Below are 19916 nucleotides of genomic sequence, written 5' to 3'. Positions count from 1 at the left end.
TATCTTAACCCGGCACCTGCCACGTGGGGATCTACCAGCACCCCATAACATATTTTTATCAAATATTTGGTATTTCAAGTTTGGTAAGCGAGCTGTGCGTCATAGTAGCTTTCTATAATATTATATAGTATATATGTGTTAGTGTTTAAAGTGGTTATTTAGTGTCATTCTGAACTGATAGCTCTAAAGTCGAATTGGGGTGTCATCATCTGGCACTTTATGTTTTAAATTTTTTTTGTATTTTTGATATAAACAGGTCAAATTTACATTTTGTATTGAAATAACTGATTTAAAGTATTAATATAGACTCTATACTCACTATATCTTAATTTTTTTAGATATTTTACTTGACTTCATTTATTATGGTTTGGTACTTGCTAATTTGCTTATAACACCTTTTTCATTTTATTTTTCAACTTTTATAACATATTAGTGGCTAATAAGTTAATAAAACATGTTTATTTATATTCTTGTGTTACTCAACACATTATTTTGTTTTTTAAACAAGTGGATCACAGAAAATTGTTAAGGGGGGCTGTGAGATCCCCACGTGGCAGTTGGCGCCTTGCAAAGCCACGTGGCAGGTGCCGGGTTAAAAACAGTCTCGAAGGATCCATTGCGATATACAAAAAACCTTTAGGGCAGTATTTCCCAACCTTCTTTGTACCATGCCCCACATTAGCTTTTCTGAAAAATTATGCCACCTCCTATGTAAGATACATAATTTTTAGTATAAAAAAATGGAATTCACTTAAGAAACTGAAATGACAGGTTTTAAAAACTGAAATTCAAATTTCAAATCATTTTAATAATAATTTTCTATATTAATTTATTATTTTAATTTAGTGAGATCCTTGCGCTTGATGCTTGCTGAACAGAGATTTTAGGTGCGAATTTGGTTAGCTTCAGTCTTAAGTCTCAACGTTGTGTTATATCCTGTCGATTGCTTTTTTTATCAGTAAATCAGCTACAGGACTAAATCCACATTCAGTTAGATATGAAGAAGGTTTATTTAGTTTTCTTCGCAGACTTTTTAGGCCTTTATTATTTTCTATGGCTTGTTCGATTTTAAGTGTATTATACTTTCTTAAGTCTTTTCTTATTGCTTTCTTGACTTCTCTGTTTATCTCTCTCTTTTGCTCTCCATTTGGATCATTTCTTTCTGTAATAAGATTTCTTTGTTTCATTAAATTCCTGGTGTCAGTACTAAGTTTTTCTTCGTTCTTACTTCTTGGACAGTGTTTTCTCATGCTTTCTCCAATGGCTTGCGTAATATGTTGGTTTAGTGCATCTATGTTTTCGAGTCCATATTGGTATTGGTTTCGTATTTACTAATTTGCGTCTCTCTTGTTTTGTGCTTATTTTAACTGCTACTCTTACCATTCTATGGTCACTACCAGTGTTGAATGCATTTAGAACCGTTACGTCTTGGATGATTTCTTTTTTGTTTGTAATTATGAAGTCAATTTCGTTTTTTGTTTTATTATCTGGGCTTGCCCAGGTCCATCTTCTATGTGGTTTCTTATAGAAAAAGCTATTCATTTGGACTAGATTATTCTGAAGGAGAAAACCAATTAAGGTCTCTCCTCTTTCATTCCTTCCATTTAGTCCAAATTTTCCAAGTGATGTTTCTTCTGGACATGCTTTGATTCCTATTTTCGCATTGAAATCACCACATATTATCACGTATTGTGTGGGTACGTCGTTTAGGGCTATTGAGATATCGTCGTAGAATTCTTCGATTTCTTCATCTGAATGGGTGGTTGTTGGTGCATAGACTTGAATTATTTTAATACTGTATCTTTTATTGAGTTGTAATGTTAAGTAGGCAACTCTGTTCGATATTCCTTTAATAGATGTAATTTTATCGCTATGCTTTCTATGTATAAAAGACCCAATGCCTCCCTCTGATGTTTCTTCATTACCCATACTGTAGAAAAGATGCCCTGTACTTCGGGTCTTCAGACTTTCTCCTTTCCTTCTCACTTCGCTGACTCCTATTATGTCCCATTTGATATTTGACATTTCACTTTCCGTCTCTGTAAGTCTTTCTTCTGACAACAGACTTCTCGCATTGTAGGTAGCAATATGCATCAATATGTGTTTTTGGATTTTGTCGTTTGCGAATTTTTGCCTCCCCCAGAATCCTTGAGGCAGACCTTATGAGGTGTGGGACTTACCATTACTGATCTACCCACCTGGGGTTCACTTTTCACGATTTGTTTGAAATTCGCCATGACGGGGGTAAATTTGGCAATTAAAACACCGCGCTTGCCTTGCGTGTTGGTGAGTTTCTAAATCAGCCGCCCACTCTGGGTCAGACGCTGTTTGCAGCCGCCCATTCTGGATCAGACGCTGCAGGTTTGGTTTGATTCTATAGTAACCCTAAAATCGAGGGTTGCCACTTCCGCCATCCGTACCGTACCGAAGCTCCGCTTCTCCGCCGTGGCTGCCGTTGTGGACTTCATCCGTAACCTTGGACAAGGGACCCTAAACAGGTACTAGTTTCCCGGGTCAGGAAACCCCCGGAATCTGCGGAGGGCAGGGATTGATTCAATTTCCCTGATAGGACTATCTTCAAGAATTTAAAGAGTTCCTACCCGCTACCCGCGATTAAGTCTTAATTACCGGAAATTCCAAATTTGATTATAGTTGAAAGTAAGAATATAAATATGTTCAGTTATTCACTTCAGTTGCAAGTATTACGGTATAGTGTCCGGTTTGTCCGTTAGTGTATAACTTTTAAATGGCGAATCCAACGACTATGTTTAGTCAAAGGGGAGAACTTTTATTAATAATTAATGAATATAAATATTCAAAGGCCAATGGCTCCAAAGATGAAAAAGTTAGATGGCGATGCATCAAAAAAGGGTGTCAACAAAAAATGTACACAAAGGAAGGTGATGAAAATTACGTTATTCTTGAAAAAGCATCGGTGGAGCATAATCATGCTCCAGATATCCACGTTGACCGGCAAATTTTTAGTATTCTAGAAAGAGGAAATCTGGTAGAAGATGTATGTGAAAGACCTTTAAATATTGTCCACAAGGAATTGAGGAAGGAAAATTTCAGCAATTTACCGCTGACGACGAAAGACATTTCTTGCGTTCGAAGAAATATCTATGCTGCAAGACGATCCACACCATCATTGCCCAAGTCACAGGAAGAAGTTCTACAAGTGTTAGTGAACTTAAATTTAAAAACAAATACAGGTGAAAACCTTTTATTATCTACGAAAAATAATTCCGCAATTTTTAGTTGCTTCACAAATTTTTACTTTTTGTGTAACGTAGATTCTTTGTATGTAGATGGAACTTTTCAATACTGTTCTATGTAAATATTTTTGTCAGATGTTTACTATACATGGCTAAAAAAATGGTTTTTATGTTCCTCTAGTATTTTGTTTGTTACCAAATAAATCACAGCAATCGTACAAAAGTACTTTTGATACATTAATAACAATATGTACAGATTTGAATTTAAATTTCAAACCGAAGCGAATAATTTCTGATTTTGAAATAGCAATTCAAAATGCAGCCAAGTTAGTGTGGCCATTATTATTTTTTGTTGAAAATTTCATTTAACACAAAATTGGTACCGAAAAATTCAAAATTTAGGTTTGTCCTCGGAATATAAAAATCAAACTGTTATTGGAAAATATTTAAAATTGTTTTTCGGCATTCCTTATTTAGATCCAAATGATGTTGGTGACTGTTTTTCTGATGAACTTTTTAATATTATGCCAGAAGATGACAGAGTTTTGCAACTTTGTAATTACCTAGTTGATAATTATTTAACGGAAGATTCAACATTTCCACCTTACCTGTGGGCTTCAAATTCATCATCTCTTATATATATTTACAACACAAACGCATGTGAATCATTTCACTCGAAATCTAACGAATGTTTTTATAAATCACATCCTGACATATTTAAATTTACAGACATTTTGGTTAATTTTTAAGCAAAAGTATATGTGAAAATTAGAACTGCACATAGATTCCAAAAAAAACTTGATAAAACGGCAAAAAAAGTTGATTTTATTGAAAATAGGCTAAATGAATATTACGTTAATCAAAACATTACTAAATTAGACTTTATTAAGTCAGTTTGCAATTATTATGCAGCTAACTTTTAAAATATGAAATATAGTGTCCACTCTTACTTATTTTAATCACTAATCAGACATTAGAATTAAGCATTGTTATTGTTTAACTGTAGTTTTTGTTATTGTATATAAGCTAATGTAGATTTATAAATAACCTTTATTCGATTATATTGTTATAGTTTCATTATTTAATCATTTAAAATTTTCGATCATGCTTTGGGAATTGGGTTCCTTTTTGAATACAATAAAGTAAAATAAAAACTATAAGTTCACAAAAATATTATCTAAGTATTACCTAGGTAGCGTGGGGCAGTTCGTAGTCGCTTTTAATCCTACTTTTAAACTGAACCCATTAAAATCTAGGTAACATGGGGGAGTTTGTAGTCGCCCGAACAAATTAGAAGCCTTCGAGATAATATGGTCATAATAAATATCCTCATAACGTTCTTTGAGAATTTAGAAATGATTGGAATAAATGATAACGATCTAAAACTTTTACAACATCTATCTTGTAATCAAAAAGCTTCTATTCTGGTAGAGGGTAAAAAAACAGACAAAATGTTCATTTAAAGAGGTATCAAACAAGGTTGCGTGTTATCCCCATCTTTGTTTAACGTGTAGATTAAGGTGAAGTCTGGAAAGGGCAACGTGGAGTTCGAATTGGGGGAGAAACTATTAATAAGGTCATATATGCAGATGACACAGCGATCATGACTGCACGTATCGAATATCTTCAATTCCTTATAGATCGAGTCACTAGAGAATGCTCCAATAACGGACTTGGCATAAATACATCAAATACAAAGTTACTTGTGATTAGTAAACAAAACGTTGGCCTTATGAAACTAATTGTCAACAATGAGCAGATTACAAAAGTTAAAGCATTTTAAATAGTTAGGATTTTGGAAAAACGAGAAACTAAATCCTGATGAAGAAACTAAAACTCGTAAAGAAATAAAAAGAGGAGCCTTTATGAAACTTTATACTGTGTGGAGATTTATACTGTGCAATTCAGCTTATAATCTGATGACGAAATTAAAACTCGTATAGAAATTGCATGTTATGGTATAGAGATGCAGAGATGTCGGTCATCAGGTTTATGTGTGTTTCTTTGACTTTGAGAAGGCCTTTGATCGAGTAAAACATACAGAATTGATTGCCATTCTTCAGCAGGTGGATATTGATTATAAAGACCTACACATTATTAAAAATCTTTACTGGCATCAACGTGCAAACATCAGGATTGGCTGGAATACTTCTGAAGAGGAGTAAAGCAGGGCTGCATTTTGTCTTCACTAATATTTAACATATCGTCGGCTTACTGCCAAAACCAACCAACTCCATTTTTAAAAGTTTTGAGAAACCTACCTTTAAACTTTAATTTGAAATGAAAAATCGTCTGAATTTAAATAGTGATTTATTAATTGAAAAGTATGACAAAAATATTTTTCAGTTATTAAATAATTTTGTTAAATTCAGTCTATTTTCAATTTCAAATTAAAGTTTAAAAGGTAGATTTCCCAAAACTTTTAAAATGGAGTTGGTGGGTTTTGGCAGTAAGCCGACGATATATTCTGAGTTTGTTTTCAATAAAGCAGTGGATAATGGTGCAAGCAATGTGGTATCAAAATGAATGGCGTCAATATTAATAATTTGAGATACGCGGATGACACGATGTTAAATGCGAGCAATTACGAAGAAATTAAACATCTCCTTAATAGGATTACCACAACGTGTGATGAATATGGACTCAAGCTAAACACCGCAAAGACCAAGGTGATGGTTGTCAGAAAGACGCCAATACAAATGGAAGTAGTAATGACTTATGGTGAACAATTACAGAGAACTAACAGTATCACCTATCTTGGTTGTAATCTAAATGAGAACTGTGACATGAGCAAATACGTATATAGAAGGCCAGAGCTGCATTCTTTAAGATAAAGAAACTTTTATGTCGTGGAAACAACCTTACTTTGAGTCTGAAAATTAGATTAGTGAGATGTTATGTGCTCTCTACTCTTTTGTACGGTGTCGAAGGTTGGACTTTCACAGATACATTTCTCAAGAAATTTGAAGCCTCTGAAATATGGGTGTATAGTATTGGAGAATCCTTCGAATAAGTTGGGTGGATAGAGTTCGTATCGAAGTTGTTTTGCACCGGAGGGAAAAAGTCACGGAAGTCATCAGAACAGTTAAAAATCGAAAACTTGAATATTTTGGACATGTTATGCGACACCCATAGAGATATAATATACTCCATTTAATAATACAAAGCAAGGTAAACGGAAGAAGCGGGCAGGTCGAAGAAGTACGTGATGGCTTAAAATCCTGAGCGAATGGTTTAACAGATCCTCTGCATCCCTTTTCCGAGCTGCCGTCAACAAAATTACTATAGCCAATTTGATAGCCAACGCTCGATAATCGAGCACGGCACATGAAGAAGAATAGAAATTGCAAGAGAAGCATTTATGAAACTTAGATTTATACTGTGCAATTCTCAACTGAACTTTTAACCTATAATCAAGTTCATAAATTGGCGTGTGTAGCCTGTATTACTATACGGATATGGATGTGAAACCTGGATCAAGAAGAATATGATGAACAAATTAGAAGCCTTCGATAGAAGATGAATTGTCATAATAAATATCCTAGAATGCTCAAAATATCATGGGTTCAACGCATCTCAAACATAGCACTTTTAAACAGAATGGTCAAGGTGAAGGTGTCTTGACGAAGATGATAAAAAACAGAAAACTTGAATATCTGCGTCATATAATGAGAGATGTCTTGAGGTATGTGAGTTCAAGCCCAGCCCAGGTCATCGGAAAAACAAAAAGGCTAACGCGCCAGTATAAAATTCTAAATATGAATCTGGCGCTTAGACTGGAATTTGCGGGCATCTGATCGACCTATGAGGGAGCAGTAAAGCAAGGGATAAGGGCTTGCGGCTCGGTGATACTCCCCCATAGATCCCTACGAAGGGCGTTGACGCCTAAGAACGGTGCAATACATATATAATGAGAGGTATACGCCAGAAAATAAGGCAAAAATATACCATGTTCGGGACACTTGAGCAGCCAGATTGCAAATGGGTTTTTTGGGTACTATACACGTAATATATTATAAATACAAAAATGCCCATCACAGTTCGGACGAGAATTTTAGTTATTAACAAATAAGGGTCAAAAATGGCAGTTTTTTCGTTTAAATCGCTACAGGTAAAAATAGGGTAATTAAATATCTTATTTAGAGTATTCATTTTTTAGTAGATGGGCAGAGGTTCAAAATGGCAGTTTTTGAAATTTGGTCCAATTATTTGTTGCTTCGTAAATGCCAAAATAAATCTAAAATTTTGAAAATAAAAAATTGCTATAATTTTTACGAAAATGACCTTAAAACTTTCATATTGCACGAAAAGGTGAGTTAAACAGTCCGTATAATGCACAAAAAATTTTAAGACGATGCGTCAATTAGTTTAAATTTTATTCAATTTGTTTATCCCAAAGACGGTTTATTCTCAATGTTATTGTTCAGAAAATAATAATGATATAGCAATTCTGTGGAAACCACATGAAAGAAGAATAGTCATATTTTCAAAGTATTTAAAAAAATTAATAAAAAGGTCATTTTTGTCACTCCGAAAACATTTTACTAAAGTAGAGTAATTTTGGCCTATAAACAATTTGAATACCTTTGTTATATTGACTGTAGGCTAAAACTAGAATGGTATTTGAAAAGCTGGTATTTTACACGAATTTGAAAAAAAAACTTTTCGCCTAGGTTAATTACGGTCAAGGTTAGCCACTTTTTTATTTAATTGACGGTTTACTTTGTTTATAACAATTAAGCAACCCAACTGGCGCCATTTTGAAGTTGAATGTATATAGTTCATGTGTAAAACTTTGAGTAAACTTTTAACTTCAACAGAGTGGTTAATAAAGCTTAAAAATGACGTTCTAACGAAATCTATTCGTGGTCGGTGGAGGGGAATTATTAACATACGTGCACTCAAAAAATTAAACTCATTCTTCAAACATATGCTGCGATTAATATCTCCGGAGCTTGTTGATGGATTTTGATCATAATTTTTTAAATTTGTCTGTGCTCGTAGTCTGTCTTATGAGTACATTATGTACACATATCCCTACTTAACATTACAAAATGTTAGGGGGAACCCCCCTTATCACTCACGGATATGAAAAATAGATTACGAGCGATTCTAAGACCTACCGAATATACAAATATAATTTCATAAAAATCGGTCAAGCGGTCTTGGAGGAGTATGGCAACTAACACTGTGACAGGAGAATTTTATAGATGTAAATATACAAGGTGTCCCAGACTAATTTTTCCAGACTATATCTCTTAAACGAATAGAGTGTTTTGAATAGGACAAAAACTGGTCTATTCCATTTGTAATAGACTTTAATATGGCGTAGTAAAAATCATCCCCTAAATATTCATCCCTTAGTTACAACCCCTAACTTTAATTTTTTTAATATCACCCTGTAAATTTTTTTATAGTTTTGGATGTGGTCTTCTATCGTCTATTCAACAGATTTTTTAAAAATAAAATCGGTTGTTAAATAATCAAGAAAATATCAGTTTATTTTTTATTTTTGTTATGTGTCCCAGATTAATTTATCCAGGCTATATCTCTTAAACGAGTAGAGATTTTCGAATAAGACAAAAACTGATATATTCCATTTGTAATACACTTAAATATGGAGTACAAGAAATCATCCCCTAAATATGCATCCCTTAGTTACAACCCCTAGCTTTAATTTTTAATAAATATACCATAATTAACAGAAATCAACTGATATTTTCTAAATTATTTACAAACCGATTTTATTTTTAAAAAATCTGTTGAATAGACGATAGAAGACCACATCTGAACCTCTAAAAAAATATACAGGGTGCTATTAAAAAAATTAAATTTAGGGGTTGTAACTAAGAGATGAATATTTAGGGGATGATTTATTCTACGCCATATTAAAGTGTATTACAAACGGAATATATCAGTTTTTGTCCCGTTCGAAAATCTCAATTCGTTTAACGACGTTCTACACCTTCGTTGCGGGGTATGCCTCTCAGAGGAAAGCGGGGAAACTTATATGCAAGCGAAAGTTGGTAACAAGGCATTTATAGTAGAATACTCAAATCACATGTTTCAGTATTGAATACTTTATAAAAATAAATTATAATAAATTACGGAAATTACGGAATAAATTACGCAATTAATTAAGTATATTAAATAAATTAAAAATAAATGGTACGGTAAACAATCCTCATTTTTTAATATGTTATTCCTTACAAAAAAAAACGTTTAATTTAAGCACAAATAATTTAAAATCGTAAATTTGGGTCAAAAGTTATTAACTTTTTAAGAATTAACTTAACAGTAATTAAACGGCACGGTAAAACAATTTTTAAAAAATCAAATCTTAGTTTTTTGAAGTAAACTATAACATACTAAAATTTCATGCAAATCCTTAATTCTTTGCCGAAGGTGTAGAACGTCGTTAAGAGATATAGCCTGGATAATTTAGTCTGGGACACCCTGTATAGATGTCTATTAACAAATAAGGGTAGGTGATACAAGAGTGAAAATTAAGGGTTTTATGTATTTCTTAATTCTACATCATATATAATTAAGGTAGACAATTTTGTCCAAAAGAATAAAAAAAATGTCAGTTGGCCACCTCCCTTACAACTTATGGGCATGAAAAATAGATTAAAACCTATTCTTAGTCCTATAGGATATACGTGCAAAATTTCATAAAAATCGGCCAAGCCGTTTCGGAGTAGTATGGTAACTAACACTGTTACAGGAGAATTTTATGTATATAGAAGTAACTGTGAATTAAATAATGAAAGTGGCTAACTTTGACTGTAATTAACCTAGGCGAAAAGGTTTATTTTTAATTCGTGTAAAATACCAGCTTTTGAAATCCTAAAGTTTTACTCTACAGTAAATATTAACAAAGTTATTCAAATTGTTTACAAACCAAAAATGACTCCACTTTAGTAAAATGCTTTCGGAGTGATAAAAATTACATTTTAATGATTTTTTTCATACATTGAAAACATAACCATCCTTCTTTCATGTGGTTTTCACAGAATTGCTATATCGTTATTATTTTCTGAACCATAACAATGCGAAAAAAAGCTCTTTGGAATAAACAAATTAAATAAAATTTAAACTAATTGACAAATCGTCTTAAAATTTTTTGTGCATTATATGGACTACTTGACTCAACTTTCCGTTCAATATGAAAGTCTTAAGGTCATTTTCGCAAAAGTTATGGCAAATTTTTGATTTTCGAAATTTTAGTTTTATTTTGCCATTTCCGAAGTAACAAATAATCAGACCAAAATTCAAAAACTATCATTTTAAACCGTGGCTCATCTACTAAAAGAAGAATATTATAAATAAGATATTTAATTACCCTATTTTTCCGTGTAGCGATTTAAACGAAAAAACTGCCATTTTTGACCCTTATTTGTTAATAACTAAAATTCTCGTCCGAACTGTGACGGCCATTTTTGTGTTTATAATGTATTATTAGGTATATACCTAATTACCTAATATATTAGGTATATTAGGTAATCAATGGAGAGGTTGTAAATAATATTCGATACGCAGACGACACTGTACTAGTTGCAAGAACAGTAGAAGAATTACAACGATTACTTACAAACATAAATATTGCTTGCAACAATTATGGCATAAACATTAATATAAAAAAAACAAGTATATGGTTTTCAGTAAAATCATGACACAACCAGCACATATTAGTATACACGGCATTCAAATTGAAAAAGTATCAAGTTACAAATACTTGGGAACTTTAATGAACGAAACTGGAGACCAAAACAATGAAATAAAAACACGTATCGAAATTGCCAGGGCCACCTTCATAAAGATGAGAAAATTCTTCTGCAACAGAGATATAAGCATCCCTCTACGATTAAGAATGCTAAGAGGATACGTATTTAACACGCTATTATACGGTGTAGAGGCCTGGACTCTCAAACAGAACAACATAAAAAATATTGAAAGTTTCGAGATGTGGTGCTACCGTCGAATGCTGAAGATAAGTTGGGTTGAAAGAATCACAAATCTTGAAGTAATACGAAGGATAGGAAGAGACCCAGAAATTTTGTTAACGATAAAACGAAGAAAACTCGAGTACTTGGGTCACCTGATGAGAGGTTATAAATACGCATTACTTCAAAATATAATGCAAGGAAAAATAGAAGGAAAACGGAATACAGGCAGTAGAAGAATGTCATGGTTGCGGAATTTGAGAGAGTGGTTTGGCTGCACCACTAATGAACTTTTTAGGTCAGCTGTAAACAAAGTCACGGTAGCCTTGATGATTTCCAATCTCCGATAGGAGTGGCACAAGAAGAAGAAGAGGTATATACCTAGTACCCAAAAAAACCCACTTGCAACCTGGCTGCTCAAGTGTCCCGACAAAAACCTTATTTCTCTTTCTCTGGACGTATACTTATAGCAGATACAGGATGCTGCAGTTAATACTCAATGGAAATATCGACGGAAAAAGAGGAATTGGTCGGAAGAAATATTCATGGCTCCGAAACCTTCGTCAATGGACTGGCTTATCAACAGATGATGTTATGAGATGACGCGCAAGTTCGAGAACAATATCGGCAAATTGTCATGGAAGCTACCCATGCCCAAAATTTGGGCACGGTACTCAATGAATAAGAAGAAGATATAAATTTAGTTAGTAAATGTTTTTACTAATAAATAATAAACATGAAAAATTAAAACCTCTATCACCTCACTACAGTAATCAGTAAAAGTAAACAAATTTAACCAAGAACTATTATTATTTATAATTGTGTGTATGTGTGTATATAATTGTGTGTGTGATGTTTGTATGCAGTGTGTCGTGTGTCTGTATATTTTTGAAAACTAGAAGTTCAAGGTACCTACCAAAAGTCAAAGATCTTGTCACTCAATATTAGTCACTATGCATTGTATGTTAGAAATAGGATTTATTCAAATGCATTTGCATTATAATCAAGATTGCTGTTAAAATAATTGTAGCTACACCATATGCTATTAAAGGGAAACACCAACTTAGGGTGAACTATGGCCCACCCCACTGTACACGTAAAGTAAGTGAGAGGGCACAAGTTACAAAATATACATCTGTCTAGTCTAGCTCCTGTCTGGAAGAGTAGATATAAAAAAGTGTTAATCATGTGGGTATATCAGATTACTAAATAGGTAAGTAAATAAAAGCAGGCACCAATGGTCTAGTTTTTAATACTTCAGAATGAAGTAACTTCCTACTGTATGCTCACACGAATTTAAATTTGGTTTATTTATAGATGCTGTAGCTATTTTTGTGGAAGGCATAACAAATCCTACATGTTTAAGGGATATGTTCGGCCGTTTATTACAAAAACTAATAATTATTATTTAACATCAGATTTTTACAAACAGCTACTTAAAATACTGTTTTCGGTAACTTGTTTATGAAAATATTCTGTAGTGTAGATTGTTACGATGTATAAAAAAGGGTTTTTAATTCATAACAATGACTAGTTACAAATGTTTAACGAGTAAAAAGGTCTGTCATAAGAACGCCATAGGTACCTACCTAATAATAAACTAATAGGTATACATACATGTAGTAAGCGTAAAAATTGTTAAAAACATACCTAAATCCAAAAAAATAAACATGTGGAAATGTCACAACCGTTTCAAAGTAACTAAAAATATAAATCAACCGAAATTACTAGAAAAGGCAAACTAAAAACAAACTAAAAAGAAAAAAGAAAAAAAAATTAAAAACGAATACAACTACAACGCGCTTGAGTTCGTTTTGCTACTGACTGGTATACACGGCTTGGAACGTTTTTGTCGACTCCGGAATTGTAGATTGTGAGGGTTACTTACACATGCGTGGATTATACGAGAGGTTGACGATTATAGCCGCTTCAATTGTTTAAACAATTTTTATCTATTCGGCTTATTGTATTCTGTATTTTATAAACACGTGCAGAGGTAGGCCGCAATGGTTGAGTTTTAAAATTATTTGGTTTTTATTACTACCAAATAAATTAAACGGCGACATAAAGCACTTTTTCAATAACGCTTTTTTCAGGTGCCATTTTCCTGAAATCCTGAAATTAATAACCACTGTCGTGGAGTGCAGGATACGTGGAGATTCCTCGCATTTTCTTTTTCTCTTTGTGCCCAGTGCCGGATTTACCACTAGGCCGACTAGGCCGCAAGCAAAAGGGGGCCGCAGCGTTTGGTAAAAAAAAACTTTTTTGCTAAAAAAATTTTACTAATTTAATTGAAATCAGTAAACAATTTTTCAAAGAAGAGAATGGCTATTCTACTATAAACACGTGGTACGGTATTTTACAACGTTTTGACAAGAGTAGAAAACATTAACTGCTACAGACTTGAATGTGACTTGCAACATAGAAATCTCTAAAGGAGTATGCATTGAGTCTGAGAGACAACTTAGATTCCTATGAAAAAAGATGGAAAGAGTTGTCTATAAATGAAACCTATATTCTTGAAATAAAAAGACGCCCGAAAAGAAAAGCTCTCCCTGGCTAAGACAAAGAAGATAAATCCACTGAACCCCACTTAATGGCAAAGAAAACTTAAAGATTTAATGTTGTAATTGAAACGCTTTATTCAGAATTGAATGAAAATCCCGAAGTTTATTTCAGTCTTAATGAAGAATATGGATTTAAAACAACTTATCATCAATTTCCAATGAAGAAATCGGGGTAAACGTTTCTATTTGGACTAAAAAGTATCGAATCGACATAGATGGCGACTTTGGAGAAGAGTGTGTACAGTTCAAAGGCTTTGTTGAAGGTATATTTTATGAAGAAAGAGAACCTCATGACAACAAGATTACCAAGCATCCGAGAAATACATTTTTGGAGTATATGAAAATCATTCATGAAAAACAGTTACATGTTAATGTTAAAAACAACATTATTTCCGAATATGGACACGACTTTGCGCATTCTACTATGCATGATGACATGTAATGTATCTGGAGAAAGATCATTCAGCGTGTTGAGAAGAATCAAAAACTACTTGAGTAACTCGACTTCTTACGAAGATTCTAGATTGTCTAGTTCGGCCAGTTTTGTTTCAAATGCTGAGCTTTTTCAAGCCTCAGACTTTGAAAATTTGATTAAAGATTTTGCAGCCAAAAAAGCTAGAAAAGTGAGTTTTTAGAGTTTAGATATGATATTTATTATAATATAATAATGAATTGAACGATCTAGAAGTTTATTTGTTGTATTTTTATGCCTGGTTGCACCAACAGATCTTAGGGAACTCGCAAACCAAATGCAATATCCCTACATCGCATAACATACATTGCGGAAAGATACGCACTGAGTGTCACATCTGGTTTTCGGTGAACGAAATTCCACCGAAAGTCACCGAAGATTCACCGAAGATCAGATGTGACACTCAGTGCGTATCTTTTCGCAATGCATGCGCTAGTGTGACCAACTAGCCCGAAAAATCCGGGACATGGCCCGAATTACGAAGTCGGGTCCCGGCGTCCCGGACAAGGCTTCCGGGCCATCCGAATTTTCAAAGTTTTGCTAAAATTATATTTTGAAATTTTGAATACGTTATTCTTCTAAGAATTCACATCAGATTGAATTCGTGGAACGAAAAAAAGTCGACAATTTCTAGAGTGTAATACTAACACCACGTCCAAAACCCATGCATTTTATATCGTGCTATTATAGATTATAGTTCTACGGACTATAGGTATCCTATAGAACTCCTATAGTCCTTATAGGACTGATCGGGTTACAAATGAGGAGGTCCTTAGAAGAATGGGGAAGAACCGAAATGTACTAACCACCATCAGATCTCGAAAGTTGGAAAACTTTGGACACATTATGCAAAATGAATCCAGATATGCCCCCCTACAAGCCATTCTGCAAGAAAAAATATTTGGAAAGCTAGATCCATGAAGAAGAAGAACATCCTGGTTAAAGAACCTCCGAACCTGGTTCAACACAACATCTGTGCAGCTTATTCGCGTTGCTGCAGATAAAGTGAAGATTTCCATGATGATCGACACCATTCGTCAAGGATAGGCACGTCAAGAAGAAGAAGAAGATAGTTCTATAAATACTAAAATGGTGGATTTTTTCGTTTCTGTATTTTAATTATCGTTTTCTTAAAAAATGGCCCGATTTTTATTGAAAAGTCCCGGATTTCAGGTATTTCTTTCAGCCTTGTCCCGGATTCGAGTGACTTGGAGTTGGTCACACTAGCATGCCACATGCGATGTAGGATTTTGCTTCGGTATGCGAGCTCTCTTAAGATTAAGGCGTGCATTAACGAAACATATGCGTTGCAACATTGAGTCTTAGATCAATTTTCAGCTTGCCACAATAGGGCTTTTCATCGATTGTCATTTGTTTCGAGCTTCTGTCATGTGTCACATAATATTAATATATCTACGTCATACGTCTTTGGTTTGTATTATTGTATATACCAATAACGTATGTCGTAGATATATTAATATTATGTGACACATGACAGAAGCTCGAAACAAATGACTGTGAATGAAAAGCCCTATGGATTGTCATGTGGATTGCATTGATAAGAATTGAAAATTATGGTGCAACGTAAATGACACTTAAATCGGCCCTATCTATAAGCTGAGCTGGGTTAAGCTGCAGCTTAAGATTTGTTGTTGCAACCACGCATTAATATTCTTATTTTTCAGTACCGTAGTCTATTACTAGTACAGTTCATATTATATTGCTTGTTCTTTTACTTTTCAACTCGCCTTTTTTTAGTTTCTTGTTGTCATCTATACTTTTCCCTCCGAATGAAACAAATAGTATTCAATTTTAACAATTAACTACAATACTAATTATTTATAATATATAATCATTTTAGCAATATTAATAATTTTACAAATAACTGCTGTTTGCTAACATTTTGAATTATATATTTTCTATCTTTTTCTTAAGGTGCCTTCTCTATAACTGAAGGTTGTCTATAACTACAGCAAATTGTTCTCTATCTTGAGCGGTTTTTATCTTTCTCCTATGTAAATTATTTCCCAGATAACTCGTTTTTCTGTTTTTTGCAATATTTAGGAATTCTCTCTCAGTCTCCATTCTTCTCAGCACCTCGTTGTTGGTCACGTGATCTGTCCAAGAGATATTCGCAGCATCTTTCGAAAAACCAACATCTCAAAGGCTTCTATAAATAGAGAATTCTTTCTATAAATTTTCTTTTTCGAAATTTCTATAAATATAAAAATTGTTGTTAGAGCTGTTTTGGGGTTTTAGCCAAATTTGCAAACCAAGATTATTTAATTACTAAATACATTTCAACCTATTTATGTCCGTATTCAAATAGAACATTAGAGGCATTTCTATTATACATACTTTGTATTACGAATTTTAAAAAGTAAAATTGAAATAAACGTTTTAATTATTATTATTATTATTAAGTCTTTATACTTTAATTACATAATCGTGAAATTATCGGGGGCCGCTCGGGGTAATTTGGCCTAGGGCCGCAAATACGCTAAATCCGACACTGTTTGTGCCACAATGATTTTTGCTGTTCTTCCATTTATTAACTGTAATGTTGGTTTCGAATAAGAAAATACGTGAGCCCATCAGTATTATCAAAACCTGCTAAATCCTAAATTTTTCGTTCAGCTAAATAAATATTAAAGTACAAATTTCTGAAGATGTAAGGGGCATACAGAAAAATGACAAATTAGTGTGCAATTTTATGAGATTTATTGATGAACCTTTGATTGAGAAATGCCGGATACTTTTTGCAAAATTGACATTTTTAATGTATTTTTAGCCTCCTGACAAAATTTTAAAACATGGCTCTAGCAGGTTTTGCTTCTATATGCAGGGCCGGATTTAGGCTACTCCGTAAGGGGAGCAAGTTTAACTTGCCGCCCCCTTTATTGAAAAAATGAATGTATATCATAGCATAGGTGTAGATTAATAAAAAAAATAGTACATACAGTTTCATTGGAAGGAATGAATTTAATTGTACATTTTGAGTTTCAAAAATATGATTAGTTATTACAAATTTGCAACATTACTATATATGTACTTCATTACGGCAAATCCACAAAAAATAGGGCTAGGTATACTAACTTTCTTTACTCATAAACCACCTTACAAAGGTAATTGTATTTTATGGCTTTTTTTGGAAGCAAATAGGTACTTGTATTACGTCATCAAAACTAATGAAAGATGCTCGTTTGTGCTCAGTAGTTATGATGCTTAAATCAGTGAGCCTTTGTTGCTCCATTGAATTTCTTAGATAGTTTTTTACTATTTTTAATTTGCTAAAACTTCTTTCTCCCGAAGCAACTGATACTGGGATAGTTAGAAATATTTGTTGTGATTTTGGAATAACCCTCATCAAGTTTATTTTTCAAAATTATGTCAAGAGTTGTGAAGCATTTGGATTCTTCAAGTTTGGCATCTTCTTCTTTTCCATTCTCATCGCGTGTCGCATCCATCTCACTATGTGTGCTTTTATGAAGCAACTGATGCTTGGTTCGTTATACAGTTCCTCTAGTTCCCTGTTTTTCGCTGCACCCAACCTTCCTCCGTGTTTTTGTATCTAATTGGCTCTGAGCATTTGCCTTTCCCATCTTTCCAATTTCTCCGTATTTGCTTTTTTCATTGTCCATACTTCGCTACCATACGTTACCGTGGGCCTTATTACCGTTTTATATATCCTTAGCTTCGTTTTTCTCGATACATATTTGGGATTTTATCAGTGTTCTTAGGCTCCCATCTTTTTATCTCCCTTTGCTAATCTGGCATTCAGTTCCCATTTTTCCTGACCTTTCTCATCTATAATATCCCCCAGATACGTAAAATGGACCACTCTTTCGAGATTATATTCCTTTGCTCATTCTTACACATGCGTGGCAGGGCCGTAACTACCATTCGGGCAACCGGGGCAGTGCCCCGGGGCCCCCGGTCAATAGGGCCCTCGTTTGGTTAGCCGTGCATAGATTGTAACGAGGTTAAATAAACTATTTAAAGTACTTCAAGTCAAGTTCTACTTCAAGTTATCCGATTGTAGTAAGTACACGGCATATTCATTCTAACAACTTCAATGATCGATTTTAACCTGTTTCACCTGCACCAATATAAAAAATTTTGTCCAAAATCTCTCCATGAAGTCACAAGTCACCTCATTTTCTTTGCTTTCAAGCCGCAAAGCATCTCCATCTTTTAGATGGCTTCTTATAATAATTTCTTTGTAGTCTTCGATGTTCTGTATATGTTGGAATTTTTTTTTAAGATTTTAATGAAAGGTACCGGATGTCGTTTTCTAATATTCTCGCCAAATTGGATTCTGCTCCCATTAGAGCTGAATACAATTACTTTCCGACGGTCTCCTCCTTTTTGAAATTTTCCTATCTTCTTCAATTTTTCTTCCACTTTTTCTCGAATTTTTCTTCCACCTTTTCAATTTTCTGTATCTTCTCAGCAATCTGGTTTACCTCTTCCTGCATTTTCTCTAAATAACCCTTCATATCTTCATATTTTTCCAACTCTCAACTAACAGTATCCTTCGTTGGGAGGCACTGAAGTCCTCATACCAATCTGAAAGATGTTTCTCGAAAATCACTCTAAAACCTCTCAATCCAACACGCTGGGCTGAAAAATTTGATGCAGTCAATCCATTGAAACAAAGATTTTGCGATGTTTTAAAGTGCCTTTCAAGTCTAGTTCTGACAGAGACGTAGCAGCACAACTGAAAAAAGAAACTAGAATCCTTAAAATTTGTTTTGTCACTAGTTGTGCAAAATAAAATCCTCCTCAACATAGTCTTGAAAACACTGCAATCAAAATCTTTAAACTTTTTAACAGCTTACAGTTTACTTGAAGAAACTAGAATCCTTAAAATTTGTTTTGTCACTAGTTGTGCAAAATGAAATCCTTGAAATCCTCAACATAGTCTTGAAAACACTGCAATCAAAATCTTTAAACTTTTTAACAGCTTACAGTTTACTTGAAGAAAGCCTTTTAAAACTAACTGAAATGAGACCACAATTTGAAACCTTCTTTGAAGTGGCTTCAAATATGTATCAACATTGGGGAATACCAGTAGGGTTCACTTCACAAAGAATGCAGAAGACGAAAAAACATTACGATGAACTGTGCGAAGATGAAAGACTTCAAGATCCCAAGTCATGCTTTAGAGTTTAGAGTAACCGTGTTTTACTCAATGATCGACACATTATGCCATCAGCTAGAATTGTTCAACCTGATTTTATTTTGAATTCAAACTAACAATACCTTCAAAACGACGCACTCAACTTCGTAAAACATTTTTCAGATGATTCCAGATGAGAGATGGGGGTTTACCCCCCGGTACCCCGACCACGTTTGCCCCGGGGCCCCCAACATCGTACTGACGGTCCTGATGCGTGGATTATACGAGAGGTTGGTGACTAGCAGCTTCAATGGTTTAAACAATTTTCATCTATTCGGTCTATTGTATTCTGTATTTTATAAAAACGTGCAGAGGTAGGCTACAATGGATGAGTTTTAAAATTAGTTGGTTTTTTTACTACCAAATAAATTAATCGGCCACATAAAGCAGTCTTTCTCTAATGCTGTTTTTCAGGTGCCATTTACTGAAATGCTGAAATTAATAACCACGATACGAGGAAGTTCTTTGCGTTTTCTCGTTTTCTTTTTGCCAAAATGACTTTTGCTGTTCCTATTTATAAACTGTAAAGGTAGA

General features: G+C 33.8%; 1 protein-coding gene across 5 annotated transcripts in view; it reads right to left on the bottom strand.

Annotated features, from left to right (window-relative positions):
• LOC114336843 (ELAV-like protein 3) overlaps nt 1-19916 on the bottom strand; it is a 270925-nt gene that overhangs the window by 174899 nt on the left and 76110 nt on the right. For 4 of the 5 annotated variants that reach the window (XM_050663299.1, XM_050663300.1, XM_050663301.1 and 1 more), the window contains exon 1: nt 12812-13028. The exons of the other annotated variant lie outside the window; for it this stretch is intronic. The gene's annotated coding sequence lies outside the window, so the exon portion shown is untranslated. Of the gene's footprint in view, nt 1-12811; nt 13029-19916 lie in introns of those variants that run through there. 5 annotated transcript variants of the gene reach the window in all.

The sequence above is a fragment of the Diabrotica virgifera genome, chromosome 10, assembly GCF_917563875.1.
Source record: "Diabrotica virgifera virgifera chromosome 10, PGI_DIABVI_V3a".
In the NCBI taxonomy this organism is placed as follows: domain Eukaryota; kingdom Metazoa; phylum Arthropoda; class Insecta; order Coleoptera; family Chrysomelidae; genus Diabrotica; species Diabrotica virgifera.
Note: the sequence above shows the minus strand (reverse complement) of the source record. Positions and strands in the feature narration are given on the sequence as shown.